Genomic DNA, 14453 nt, shown 5'->3' on the forward strand with positions numbered 1-14453 from the left:
ACCAAAAAAAAAGAAGAGTTAAAATAACTAGCCACAGTCCTTCCCTCTCACAACGTTTTATTTTTAGGTTCAATGAGTTTCCCTTTTGCTTTATTTTGAAGACCTCATTCAAAAATATATTTTTATTGTTATAGGATCAAACTTTTTGAGCTATGAGAAACTTTAACAAGTGGGTCTCAAATTGTAGTATACATTTGATTCCCCTGGACCCTAGGAAAAGGCCAGTTTGGATTTGGCTGTGCACTCTGGGATATGGATTTGAGAGTGTGCCTGTCTCACTTACGCTTAGGTGATGTCGATGATGCTTCCACAGAGAATATGTTATATAGCAAGGCTTTAGAGAGCAACAAACAAGAAACCACTAGGCCAGCCCCTGGCTTTCTGGTTCACAGACCTAATCTTATGCACCAATTGTAACAACTGCACTTCTTTGTAGAGGAGAAAAGAAGTCCAGAGTCGCCCACCAGAGACTCATTTGCGGACTAATTTCTTATTCCTTACTACTAGCACTAATTCTGTTACTCAGTTCTGTAGGACATTCTGTTCTTTGTAACAGTGTTAATCAGGAATGACATTGTTAAGAGATGCTGTTTAAGAGAATTATATCCAAGACCCAGTTATTTATTACCCAAGTACCTTATTCTCTATCATGACCTCTAAATATTTAATTGAAAATAATAAAAATTCCACTACAAATTTTATTTCTATTTATAGTTTGTTACTCAGTTTTTTCATTATTTTGTTGTTAAAATTTTACAGCATTGACAAATGAAAAGATTTAAAAAATTTCCCCAATAACTTAGTGTAAATTCTAGAACCACTATTTATCTCGACTTCTTTTCCTTCTTGCCCCTCCTCCTCATCCTTCCTTCCACTCCTCCCTCTGTTTTCTCTCCTCCTTCTGATCTCCCTTCTCCTCCTCATCCTCCTTCTCCTCTTTCTTCTTCTTCAAGTTGAATATACAGGGGTTGTCTCTTAATGTTTGAAACACACACACACACACACACACACACACACACAGGTTGATTGAATTTAAAAGTGGATGCTCACATTTCCAGTGTTCTGATGAGTTCACCAATATATCATGTCTATCCATAGTGTCCTCTGAGAAGGAACCCTTAGTTGTAGGCAGACATAGAATTGTTCACACCTGAGGGACGATCCATCCCAGTCACACAAGTTCAGGTTCCTAAAAATTAAAACAAGCATAAAGAAATTCTCCTCAGGAACATATAAATTGATTAAAAAGTAAAAATTATATACAGAATACAGTTAACAGGCAGAAACATTTCCTAAATTAAGTGTTACATGGAAAAGCAATACTGCCCTTCCTACTTCCTGTGAGATGATGGTAGGGGATACTTTGCCTTTACCTAATTAGCACACTGCCCTCACAGATACTGCTTTGAGACTATGAAAATGTCATATGAGGGCCATAGGACTTGTCCAAACAGGTTTCACTGTTATCTTGACTTCAGATATTTTTATATCTTTCTAAAATGAGTTTTTTTTTAATGTTTAGAATGTCTAAAATGGAACTTATCCAGTCTTATTTTGGAAAATTTTGAGAATTTACAATTTTCCCACTTTCACAACATCTGAGAAAAATAGATTACAATATTTTTTGAAATGTATTTTCCAATGCATAACCCAGAAATCAAACCCAACCAACCAATACAATAAATAAGCCTCTTTATGCCCTAGAACTCCAAGTTGAAAATTTTATTTTCTGTGTCACTACTGTCTGTTCATCTTTACTCTCATTTAAAGACCTCCCCAATATTTAAGTGTGCAAGAAGCCTGGAGGTCCCTCTAGTTTGAAAAAGCTAAATTCTCTAGGCCTATTCTCTAAGTGGATCTTGATCTCAAGACTGACATGATAATGTTGGTACCTAACTTCCCACAGCAGAGAACTAGAATTTAAAGACTGCCACATTTCTGTAAGCCTATTCAATCAGTGGATATTTTGAAACAGAACTATATTTCTAGTATATCCAAATCAGAAATAATCATGAATTGTTTGACTTGGAAGGTACTTTTCAAGTAGTTTAGGCCAACACCCCTTATTTAAAACAGGAGAACTTACATAAACATGGCAGTAAAGTGACAAGAACTATGGCTGATATTGGGATCAAAACAGAAATAGGCAATTGAGTATTGGTACTTAAAGTCAATACGCTTAGTAGGTAATTCTTTAATAGTGGTCTATACTATTTGGGCCTGTGTTACAAAATTTCTTATAACTCTTTTTATTATTGGTTTTTGTTAAGAGATTTATAGGTCTTGGAGAGAGTTCACAAGTGAACAACAAAAAGAATTTAAAATTGATACCTATGAAGACAGATTAAAGGAATTAAGACTAACCTTGAAAAGGATACATTCAAAAGGGTCCTCAGTGACATGAAAAATTGTGATCAGGTGTTCTCCATTTTCTTTGAGTGCAGAATAAAAGGAAATAAATTCACACTGTCACAAAAGGAAGTAAATGTATACTATAGCAAAATGGATAGCAGCAGTTAAATGTGAGGCAGATACCCACGATAAACAGATACCCCAGTAAAATCAGAAAGGAGGGATATTTGGCTTCCTGGTTATCTCCTCCAAAAATCTCCTTAAAACTCCCTTCTTATCAGCATCTGTTTCCTGTGGTTGGGATTCGCACCCAGAGGCCTGAATGGTTACACCTTCCAAGACCCTGTCCAGCTCAGTGATTTTTGCATGGTCTGTTAAGAACTTTTAGATACCTGTCTGTGTCAGACTTCCTGTGTCATCTGTGCAGTGAGCTCTGTTTTACTGAATCATTTTTAAACCCTAGATAATAATTAAGAATGTCAAAGGCTAAATTCGTCAACTATCATTTTCTAGAATCAAACACTATAAAACTCTCTTTCCATTTTTAAAGTTTATTGTCCTTTTATTTATTTCTCCTAAGGTACTGTCTACCTCTACTTTCCTAATGGCCTAATCATTTCCTTGTTTGACAGTTATTGGAACCCGGACATGGTAGCTCACGCCTGTAATCCCAGATCTCAGGAGACTGAGGCAGGAGGGACACTGTGAGTTCAAGGCCAGCCTGGGATACACAGTGAGTCCCTGTCTCCAAAAAAACAAAACAAAATGACAAACAAAAAAAACCCCAGACTGAGTTATTGATATGATCAAGTTGGAAGAGACAAGATTTTTTTCTCCAGGATCTTAGACACAGGTCTGCCTTTATCCAAATGTGTAAAGGAATCCTTAGGAATGACATTTCTCATAAAAATTCTGAGTTTAGTTTGAGGACTTTAACATAAAAATGTTACCATATATAGCTTTACTATGTGCTTTATGTACAGAAACCCATTTAATCCTCATCACAGCCCTGTGAGGTAGGTGCTATTTATGAGGCAACTGAGGTCCACAGTTTGAATAACATGTTCTGAGCTCTCCAGTTAGAAGGAAGTGAAAAGTTGATGCAAACCTTGACAGCTGGCTCCAGAGTCCATCTCATACCGTACCCAGCACCCTACTGCCTCTTCAGAAATGTGCCAAGAAATGTTGTGAGAACAAGTAGTGAGATCAGTCTGTCCCAGCTTCTGACCGAATGAAACCCATAATATTTAAGTGGAAAAAAAAAAGTTTGAGCAGAGAAATTGATCTGGTATCTCCCTCCTTCCCTCTTTCCGATCCTCTTTAAGACATGAGGACTTGCTGTGTTGCCTAGGCTGGCCTCAAACTCCTGGGCTCGAGTGATCCTCCTGCCTCAGCCTCCTGAGTAGCTGAGACTACAGGCATGTGCCAGTGCACCCAGCTGATGTGTGTTTTAAAGAGGTCACTCTGGCCACTGTGTGGAAAACAGAGGTGGAGAGCCCAAGGTAGGGAGAGGCAGACTATTGCATTAACCGAGGTTGCTGGAGGCTTGGCCTAGGTGGAACAGTGCAGATCAGAGGTGGATGAATTAGAAGAGTGTATTTCATAAGTAGACCCAACAGGATTTGCTGATGAATTGGTGGTGGGCTGTGAGAGAAAGGATGATTTCAGAGATTTTTGCTAGAGCAACTAGACGAATCAGTTGCCAGTAACTGAGATGGAAAGCAAGTTTATGGGAAAATAAAGAAATTGGATTTAGACATGTCTAAGATTCCTAATAGGACGTCCAAATGGAAATATGGAGCCAGTTAAATTATGAGTCCCAAGTTCAGTGATGGTACTGAGGCTAAAGATGTTACTATGGGAAGCATCAGTTTGTTCTGTGTATTTAAAGTCATGGGACTCCATGGGGTCACCTCGGGAGCCCACTGGAGGCCCAGGTATGATTCTAGGGAGCTCAGGAGATGCTAGTGTTCAGAATGGAAGGTTTTCACAGGCCCAAGGAAAGGGATAGTATTTAAAGGCAGGACCTCATTTCTAAAGAAGGGGAATGGCAAGAGTTCTGGCCTAAACAGGCCTGTAGAATTTAGTGAGTTCTCAGGGTGGCACTAGACAAAGTAGGAATCCAAAACCACAATGAATTAGAAAATAAGAACTTGGTCTTAGGAAAAAGCCAAATGCCATTTATTGTAAATGAGACAATCAGAGGTAGGCTATAATCTAACCTGTCTTCATATTTCGCCTCTTGAATGTTGGGTTATATAACTCCTTACTTACTTTTCAAGGTAAGACATGCACTAAGATCTCTCTTTATACAGTGAATCAATCTGAGCTGCAGGCAGATTATAAGCTGATCTTTATTCAATAAAATAATGTGTTCTAATGTTAAATGCTTAAATTTCTTGTGTCTTTCCTACTAATTCTTCAGGTTGCCTTGGATCACATATATGCCCATTTGGTCTTTGTTTTTAAAAAAGTGAGAAAAAGAAAGCTATTTAATTTTGGAAAGCAGTGCCTTGATCGTTTATATCTCATTTCAAATCATTAAAAAACTTAAAGGCTGGATTGTTCTCCCTGGAATTGAAAGCTTTCCAATTTCTAGTCACCTAGATAATAGGGTCAAGTCAATTAAATTAATTTTTGATGTTAATTAGTTGGAAATTATTAAACACTTAGTATATGTCTAATCTGGATTGGCTCTGAGGTTGTCAAGAGCAGTAAAACATGGTCCCTAGACTGAAGGGTTTCCAGTATTGTGGGAGAGATGAACATGCATAAAAGTGAAGTGATGCCGGGTGACTGTGGCAGTAACCCTAATGGAAGATGTAAGGTCAGGCAGTTGTGGGAACATAAGCTGGTGGGTCTCTTGGAGGGTTGGAGTCAGAAGATGTTTCAAGGAGGTGGCTGCCTTCAGCTGAGCTTCCGGCCAGTTGGCCATCCTTGGGAAGGAAACTAGGAAGAAACTTAGCAAACAATCAGAAAGACAGTTCACTGATGACTTTCACCCTAAGGGATTTCAGTGAAATGAGCTGTATGGGCATAAGCAGAATGACAGCAGGCATAATAGTCACCTGGAATGAACTTATTTGCATAAGGCTTTCCTCAATTTGACCTATACTAATATTCTAACTTTTTCTCCTATGACTTCTAACTCTTAAAGACATAGAAACTGGAGGTTCCTAAGCTAGCTTTATTATTGGAATCTGCAGAGTGGAGTAGGAGGCACTAAGTTGAAGGCACATAATAGAAGTCCATGCACATCTTAGACTTACTGAATCAGAGTGTTCCAGGATGAGATTCAGGAACCTGAACTTTTAACAAATCACATTTGGTATTCTTTTTTTTTTTTTTTTCGTACCAGGGATCAAACTCAGGACCTTGTGCTTGCAAGGCAGGTGGCAGCACCACTGAGCTAAATCCCTGGCCCCCCTTTGGTATTCTTAACCAGTATTCCTCAACAGAGAGATTGAGACACTTTAGGGGAGAAATGGAACTGTTATACTGATCTTCTAAAAGATTGGTATGTAGTATATTACTAAATTACTACAGCAAACTTCCAGAGTGTTTAATATTAGGCTTTATTTACTTTTTTTGTGAGACAAGGTCTCACAATGTAGTTCAGGGTGGCCTTGAACTCCTTGTGTAACCCAAGCTGGTCTTGAACTCATGGCAATCCTCCTGCCTCAGCCTCCTGAGTGCTTGAATTACAGGTGTGTGTCACCACCCTCAGCTTACTATTTTAAAATGGGAATGTATTTTACATGCCTTCTGGAGCCTTTCCCTAAAATCGCAGAATTTTTGCCACAACCACTATATTCTTATTGCTGTGGTGTCCTTTGCTAATTAGTTCTCTTGACTCCCACACCTAGCTCAATATACTTTTTAAAGAAATAATATTAATAGCACATTATCTCTGATTTTCTGTCATCAGTTTCATAAAATTAATCTGTTCATTTGAAATTTTGTTTCTTAGCTTTCATCAGATGTTGCTCTGTTCTTACCATTAATCTGTCATAATTTCATCACATTCAAATCTAGAGCATTTACCTGCAGTCCAGGGTTTGATCCACAGCACTGGGGAAAAATAATCATATTTGAATCGTATATTTATATTTCAGTCCTATTGATTTTTTCAAGTAGTAAACTGTATAGCTTTCTATACAGTAGAATACCACCTGTAAACTAGTATGTGCCCACAGACACAAATCACTGAAGACATTTGTGAAATTTGACACAATTTACGAACATATTTTCTACAACTTTTCAGATGACCATTCACCATTTTTTTTGCTGCTAGCAAATGATCTGATAGGGCATATAAAAACTAGCTTACAGTGGACCCCCAACTTCCATGTTTTTATTAATCATTTTTCCCGGTAGGATAATATATATTGTAAGTGCATGAATGTAATGTTATTGGCTATCTTAAGTACTTTATAAGATTATTTTGCATAATTCAAATAAAATGTTATGTACTAATTTACTCACAATGGGTAACATCATTTATCTTTCCTTAGTGGATTACTTAACTAAATAAATATACTTGACAGGATTGTTCATTAGGGAATTCACTATGTTATATCTTGATAACATTGCATGATCAGCATTAACAGGTTCCAGAAAGATTATTTAATGACGTCATTAGTTCTACTTCAGTTTCTAAAGTACCACATACCCTTCCGAGCACAGATAGATTATTGGTCTTTTTTTTTTTTTACAATAACTAAAGTGGCTAGTATATTTTTTAATTAATTAAGTTTATTGGTACATTTTAGGTATACAATATAGTTACATTCATCATTGGGAACTTGTACCTTTACATAATGGATCTTGGTTCTTATTTTTTCCCCATTCCCCTGCCCACCCTTCAACGCCTCCACCCCTACCTATTTACAAAGATTTTGTTTCTGTTTTTTCCTTTTCTCATATTTTTCCCTTTCCCTTCTTTCCTTTCCCCTACCCCTTTCATTTCCCCTTTCCCTTTGGACCTTTTTTTCCTATTTCACATTATCTATTTTACACTTTGATCCTCATTTACACTTTCGCACCAGAGAAACTATTCAGTATTTACAGATGTGTGTCCTATTTATTTCACTTAAGAGTATAGCCTCAATGTGCATCCATTTAGCTATAGATGTCTCTAGTTTCTTATTCTTTATGGCTGAGTAGTACTCCATTTTATAAAAAGAAATACGTCTTTATCCAGTCACCAGTTGATGGGCAATTGGGCTGTTTCCCAGTTTTAGCTATTACAAACTGTGCTACTGTAAACATGAGTGCACATATGCTGTGGTATGATTCTTTTAATTTTGGGGGAAGATACCCAGCAGGGGAATAGCTGGGTCAAATGGGACTTCTAATTCTAGTTTTTTAAGGTATCTCCATACTGATTTCCACATAAGTTGCACCAGTATTATATTTTTAGAACAACAGATTTCTTTTATTTTCAGCTAGATTCTGAGTACAATAATTACATTTAGCAATTAGTAATTTAGTAAACTTTATTTTAGCAAGAATTTTGATGTTTGACCTTAAGAACTTTGCATTGGTGGCATATAGAAACATTTTAAATATAAAGTAAAAAACATAAAGGAGACTTCAAAGAATTTTAAGACATGCTTGTTGAAGGTATTGTGCAGTGATGTCCACACTTGGCTTTATTTTAGAATCCCCTGAAGAGGCTGTGCTCCACTCTCATCAGTTAAATTAGATGTTAGGGCATTCTTGCAGCTTTTGGATTCTAATGTACAGTTGGCCTGAAAATTCCTAATGCTCAGTTCTTGGTCTGGATTTCTGATAGCAACACCTTGGAAGTTCTTAAAAATACAAGTGGTCCCACTGTACCCCTGAGAAATTCTTTCTTCATTTGTTCTGAGATGGAGCACCTGCGGCATTGAGTTATAAAAGCTCCCAGGTGAGTTTAATAAGCAGCCATGGTTGAGAAGCACTAGCCTAATGAAAAGAGAGCTGAGCTACAATCAGGAAATTTGGCATTCCAGTGCTAATTCTGGGAACTCAGGTACATCACCTAGTGCATTTGAGTTTCCTTTGTTAAATGGTGGTATTAATCATGGCTTCTGTACCTGACAGATATTGTTACAGTTCAGTGAAACATTGTAGTTGGAGGTTCTTTGGAATACAGTGCTGTACAGATTATAGCAATTGAGGCTTACATGTAATGGCTACTGTAAAGTGGTATGTCTTAATTTGGCCCTCAGTCTTTCATTCTCAGCAGAAAGATGCTAGATCTCTGAGGCAGAAAAGCAACTTGGGCTGGTCCCAGGGTATAACATGATTCTTAAAGCTTGTGTTGCTTTTTTTTTCTTTCTGGTATTATTGGAGATTGAACTCAGGACCTTTTGCACTTGCGAGCCAGGCGTCACCACTGAGCTAAATCCCCAGCCTTTGCATTGCATTTTTATGTGGACCAGATAGCTGATACCTCTGGGTGTCAGAGAACAGACAGAATGTGGAGGGATGGGTTGAGCTGCTCCTAGGTGGCGATTAAAAAGGAAATTGTGAGTTCACGTAACTAATAACATCTTTCTTATACCTTCACAGGAACATGGTGGGCAGTAGTGGAACTGTTTATATGATTTGGCTTTCATTTTTCTCTTGTGTCACTTCTGTCTCTGCTGACCCTAGTGTTTAAGCTTCACTAACACCCATAGAATGGATGAGGACAGAAGAAAAGGGGTCCCTAAAGAAAAATATTCTCATTACTAGCTCCCCAGTGCTACCCAAACCTCAGAATTCACTGTGGAGAAGTGAGACTGAGAATCCACAGCATTACCAGTGTTTTGGTTTAAGTACAGAGTTCTGCTGGAGTCATTGCCTGTTTCCAAGCAAAATAATGTAACACTTCTTCAGTGTTTTAAAGCCTCTTGACTATATATTTGACTGCAAGTTCTTGAGCATTTTGTTTTGCCTGATTCTGTACTGGGAGTGCTTAAAATAGCTCATGCTTATCTCTGAAGACTGATTAATGTGTGATTGGTTTTGTTTTCCAGAGCAAATTAGCTTTGTGGAATATACCCTACTTTTCAGATTTGAAAAGGAGAAGTAAACCTTTCCGATCTAGGGCAGAAGAAGATAAAAGATAATTTGTCTGAATTTAAGCTCACTTCTCACATTGAGGGACCTTATGTTAATATGGTTATCAAATAACCTGAAAACCAGAAAGAAAGAAAAAAGTACAAAGTTAATATCAACAAACTATAGAAAGAAATTACTTTGAGCAATACTGATTTTTAATTTTCATCAAAATTTTTTTTCTTTGTTACTAATAACTCTGTTCATTTCCTAAAGTCATTCAGCTAACACTAAGCACCTACCCTGTTCCAGGTAGTGTTCTGAGGGATGGGAATATGAAGATACAGGCAGGTTCTGGCCTCATACACCTTACAGGGAACTGGAGACTGGTAATCAGTAGTTACACAACTGCAAGATGAGGGCTGTGATACAGGGAGGGCAATTTTACAGGCCACTAACAGAGAGTACTTTGTTCAGCAAGGGAAGGCCACAAAACCCTTCCTAGAGCACTTAGCATTTAAGTGCAGACCAGGAGGAGGAGCGGGGTAGTCCAGTGAGAGAGAAGGATATTCTAAGTAGAAGGAATATCGTATAATAACATCCGGAAGTTCAGGTTATGGTCTGAGAAAATTCCCTGAGAAGAAACCCATATTTTTCCTTTCCTTCAAGCATGAATGAGATCATTAAAGAAGGGGCACTGGTGGGAAAAAGGGACCACCAGGGGGAAAGGTGTTTATTCCCTATTTATGACTCATCCTCCATTCTTGAACTTTTTAGTTAATTATTTATGAAAAAAGTTTAATAAAGAAGCTAAATAAAAATGGAAAATATGTGATGAGATAGGGGAAAGAAAGGGTGAGAGTCTTCCAATTTTTGTGTATTTTATAAGACTAGTTTCTCATTTCCAGCATTATTCCTACTCTTAAATATAGGAATATTCTCTTTCTGGGCCATAGCTGAAACGCTCTTCCTTGATTTTTCAGTGCTACAATCCTGACCTCTAGTGGACATGCAGAAAAATATCCAAAAACCCAAACATCCTTTTACAGGTTACTCAACCAAATTCCACTATTTAGCCATCCTAAAAGATTGAGTTTTTAAGGAGCTTAAAATATGAGAAACAAAACAAAGTAAAAGACTTTAGGTGATGTCTTAAAATATTCTTTCTATATAGAACCTATATTTAAGAGCAACCAGCATTTGCTTTTTTTGTATTTTCATGGTAATTATGTCACTTTCTTTGGAAAAAACACATTACTTTATAGATCATAGAAGTGAGAAGCTTATTAAAGAAAAGCCAACAGGGTTCGGTGCTTTAAAAACAGTGATTTTTATGGTGAGACATGTTGATGTTATGTAGCCTCCTGATGGCATGCTCTGAAAAAAGAACAATGTTACTTCTGTGATATTTGTGCCAAAATACATAATGTGAACTTAACTATAAGAAGATATTAGACAAGCAAAACTTAGTTACGTTCTAAAAAGTAACTGACCAGCACTATCAAAAAGTGTCAAGGCCATTGAAAGAGAAAGACTGAAAACTGTCCCAGATGAAGGAGATATGACAACTAAATTCAAAGTATGATCCAGCTTTGTCTTGGACCAGAAAAAAGACATTAGAGAGGTGTTTGACAAAATTTCAATGCTGATTTCTTAGTTTTAATCATTGTACTGTTATGTTTATTGTTGACACTTGGTGAAACTGAGTGAAAGTTGAAAGATATGCAGATATTCTTGGAATTTTTTTATTTTTCTAAATCTAGAATTATTTTCAAAATAAAGTTTTAAAAATTAAAAATTTGCATTTGTTTTCTTCATGATCTGCTGAGTAAGGTTATTTGGGGAGGGTTCTGCTGTATGGTTCATTTTCGCCTCACAGGGCATCAGACCACCTGACTGGCTTCCAGGATGACTCCACTCACGTAGCCAGCACCTTGGTGGCCCTTGGGTCTTTCTCTCACCAGTGAAAAGGCTTTTGGGCCTTAGAACGCATGAGGGTCTAAGTATTTTTTATATGGCAGCTGGCTTCCAAAGGAAGTGATCCAAGAAATCAGATATTGAGGCTGTCAGCCCCTACACTAGCATGACATCACTTCTGCCATCTTCTGTCAGTCAAAGTAGTAGCATAGGTGCCCAGATTCAGTGGATAGGACAGAGACCCTAACTTTCAGTGGGAGACTTATCAAAGAATTGTGAACATCTTCAAGTCTATCACAGTCATACTGGATAAGCAGTTGAGATAAAATTAGTACAAAGAGTTGGGATTTGTTTTAGTCTGACAGACCTAAATTCTAATCCTGGCTTTATCATATAGTAACAGTGTGATATCTCTGAAACTCAGTTTTCTCATCTCTAAAATGGTGACAGTAACACATATGCCACAGAGTTGTTCCTGGGATTGAGTGAAAAAAACAAAATACTAGAGATAGTAGGCAATAAATACATGACCCTAATAGTAATTGCTAGCATTTGTCATATCATTTTCCAAACGCACAATTCTTTTGCTATGCTTTTTATATCCTTTACCTTTTCCTAGGCTGGAATATCCATTTTGGATGGGTCAAAAAGGACAGCATATCATTTCCTCTGGCTTTGTCTGTGAGCCAATTCCATTTGTCTTGGCTGCTCTAGGTTCGATCATTTCTTACTGCTTTGTTGCTAGGATTTCCATTTCTGCATATTCTTTGTTTCCATTTTATTTTAATCTCTAAGGTCCCAGGTGCTGATGTATGTTTGGCACTTTTTGATACTACCTTTCAGCATTTGTTCTCAGGGCTGTCAGGAGTTTTTTGACAGCTTCTCACACAATCTGTCAGTTCCCTCTGAACCCACGATTGCCTGCTCATCAAAGCCAAAATGTTCAGTGTCTTTGTTTCAGAGAGTGCTCTACTGTCAGCCTTCATTTTATGCAGGATTGTGGGTGCTCAGTTGTTGGCCTACTCAGGAACACCACGATCTGCACTTTGGAGCAATTGTTCAATTTGGGGCAAATACCTGTAAATGTTTCTTAAGGCAAAGATATTGCTAGACTGTGACTGAACTTTGAAACAGCAGTATCCAAATCAGTTAAGGAGTCACTTCTTCATGCACACAAGGCTGATCTCAATCGGTTGTATTTGGAAGAAGATGGTGACCCTTTCTTTCTACATATTCTGTGAGCAATCAACTACTTTTTGTTTTTTCAATATGGAGACAAATAATAAAATCAAGTTTGGTAGAAGTCCTCTATTTGCTGTCTTTCTACTTTGCTCTTAAAATGTGCTTTTATTTAAATGGAAGGAATCTCTTTCATTGTTTAGGAACTAGAGAACACATTAACTAGTACCCCAAAAGGGGACTTATTCATTTATTTATTGTGATAGTATTCCATTGCTTCAACAAATACATGAAATGATCAACTTATAAAGATAAAAGGTTTATTGTGGCTCACAGTTTTAGAGGTTTCACCCAGTGTTTGAACCTGTTGCTTTGGGCGGGTAGCACATCATGATAGGGGTATGTAGTAGAATAAAACCACTCACCTCATGGCTAGGAAGTGAAAGAGAGAAAGAGGATGAGACCAGGGTGCCAGCATTCCTTTCAGGGCACTTTTTTAGTTGCCTAAAGACTTGCCACTAGACCTCATCTCCTGAAGGCTCTACCAGCTCCTAATAGGGCCACCTTGGGAAACAAGCCTCTATCACATGGACCTTTGGGATCTATAAGATCTGAACTATGGCATTCACTTAGTCCTTAGGCCATCTGTTCTAACTTATGGTTTAGTGGTGACTTTTAAGGTTAGACTGTTTAGGTTAAACTCTTGGGTCTCCACTTACTAGCTTTGTGACCTTAGAAAATTTACTTAGATTTCTATAAATTGCTTTGTGTGTAAAATAGAGATTAGAGTTGTTGTGAGATGAAGTAAGGATATATTTTTAATGCAGTTAATTCAGATCTGACACACATACAAAATACTCTGTGGATGTTTGTTCTTATTTTGCACTTGTGTTATAAATGCCTATAAATTAGACTTTATTCTATAAATAAATTGCCATAACAAATTAATGAGTTATTTTTCACTCAGTAATTTTTCAACTCTTTTAGACCTTTGAGTCCTACTAAGTATACGTGTTTACCCATTACTAACAACTTGCTAGAGATTACATATTCCTGAAAAGGGGAAGCATCTTGGACATGCCTGACATTTTTTCTTTTAAAAATACATTTCAAGGCCGAGGATTTAGCTCAGTGGTTTCGTCGCCTGCTGCACAAGTGCAAGGACCCGAGTTCAATCCCTGGTACCAAAAAAAAATAAAAAATAAATAAAAATACATTTCAAGCCAGAGGTGATGACAGGGGTGATTACATGCCTGTAATCTCAGTATTCTGAAAGGCTGAGGCAGGAAAATTGCAAGTTCAAGCCCAGCCTGGGAAACAGTAATATAAGGAGACCCTGTCTCAAAATTTAAAAAAAAAAAATTTTTTTTTAAAGAGCTTGGGTATATCAGTGCAAAGGTCTTAGGTTCAATCCCCAGTACTGAAAAAAACTTAAAAATAAAATTAGAGGGCCGGGGATTTAGCTCAGTGGTTCTGGCACCCGCCTCACAAATGCAAGGTCCTTAGTTCGATCCCTGGTACCAAAAACTAAAAAAAATAAAATTAAAGATATTTCAGTTCAGTTAGGCAGAGGTTAAATCATGGAAATGTCTACAGAAAATAACGTGACGATTGAAGATTAAGTAAATGTTAGCCTATGAAAATTTAAGATTGCTACGGTGGCTCATCAAATAAGCAGCTCCTATATACACTGCACTAGAGTGTTTGGTGTAAATGTCACCAGACTAGACATCAGGATATTTGAGGGGAGGCCCCCACCTGCAATTAAGTAAATGTGTAGGGCCAGGGGCTGATCACAGACCCTTGGATGCCTGACAGGGGTGGATGAGGAATAAAGAGAAACAGAAACAATATTCAAAATGCAAGGGAGACCAGGGCAAGCCTGCCTCTTGACAGTTTCCATGGTTAACCCGCTTTTATTAGCCAGGAAGAACCACAGGGAGAGGGGTTTGTGAGTCATTTGTGGAACGATAGAA

The 14453-nt window shown here is 37.6% G+C and overlaps 1 protein-coding gene and 1 long non-coding RNA gene across 8 annotated transcripts in view; one reads left to right on the forward strand and one right to left on the reverse strand.

Annotated features, from left to right (window-relative positions):
• The window catches only part of LOC110350906 (uncharacterized), a 35372-nt gene extending 34188 nt beyond the window's left edge, over window positions 1–1184 (reverse strand). Inside the window, exon 1 of the long non-coding RNA XR_015444326.1 lies at window positions 1051–1184. This is a non-coding gene — a long non-coding RNA (uncharacterized LOC110350906). The remainder of the gene's footprint in view (window positions 1–1050) is intronic.
• Rabgap1l (RAB GTPase activating protein 1 like) overlaps window positions 1–14453 on the forward strand; it is a 725139-nt gene that overhangs the window by 494669 nt on the left and 216017 nt on the right. The window lies entirely within an intron of this gene.

Source organism: Heterocephalus glaber, unplaced genomic scaffold, assembly GCF_053883595.1.
Source record: "Heterocephalus glaber isolate CG9 unplaced genomic scaffold, H.glaber_assembly_v1.0 deba00001600, whole genome shotgun sequence".
In the NCBI taxonomy this organism is placed as follows: Eukaryota; Metazoa; Chordata; class Mammalia; order Rodentia; family Bathyergidae; genus Heterocephalus; species Heterocephalus glaber.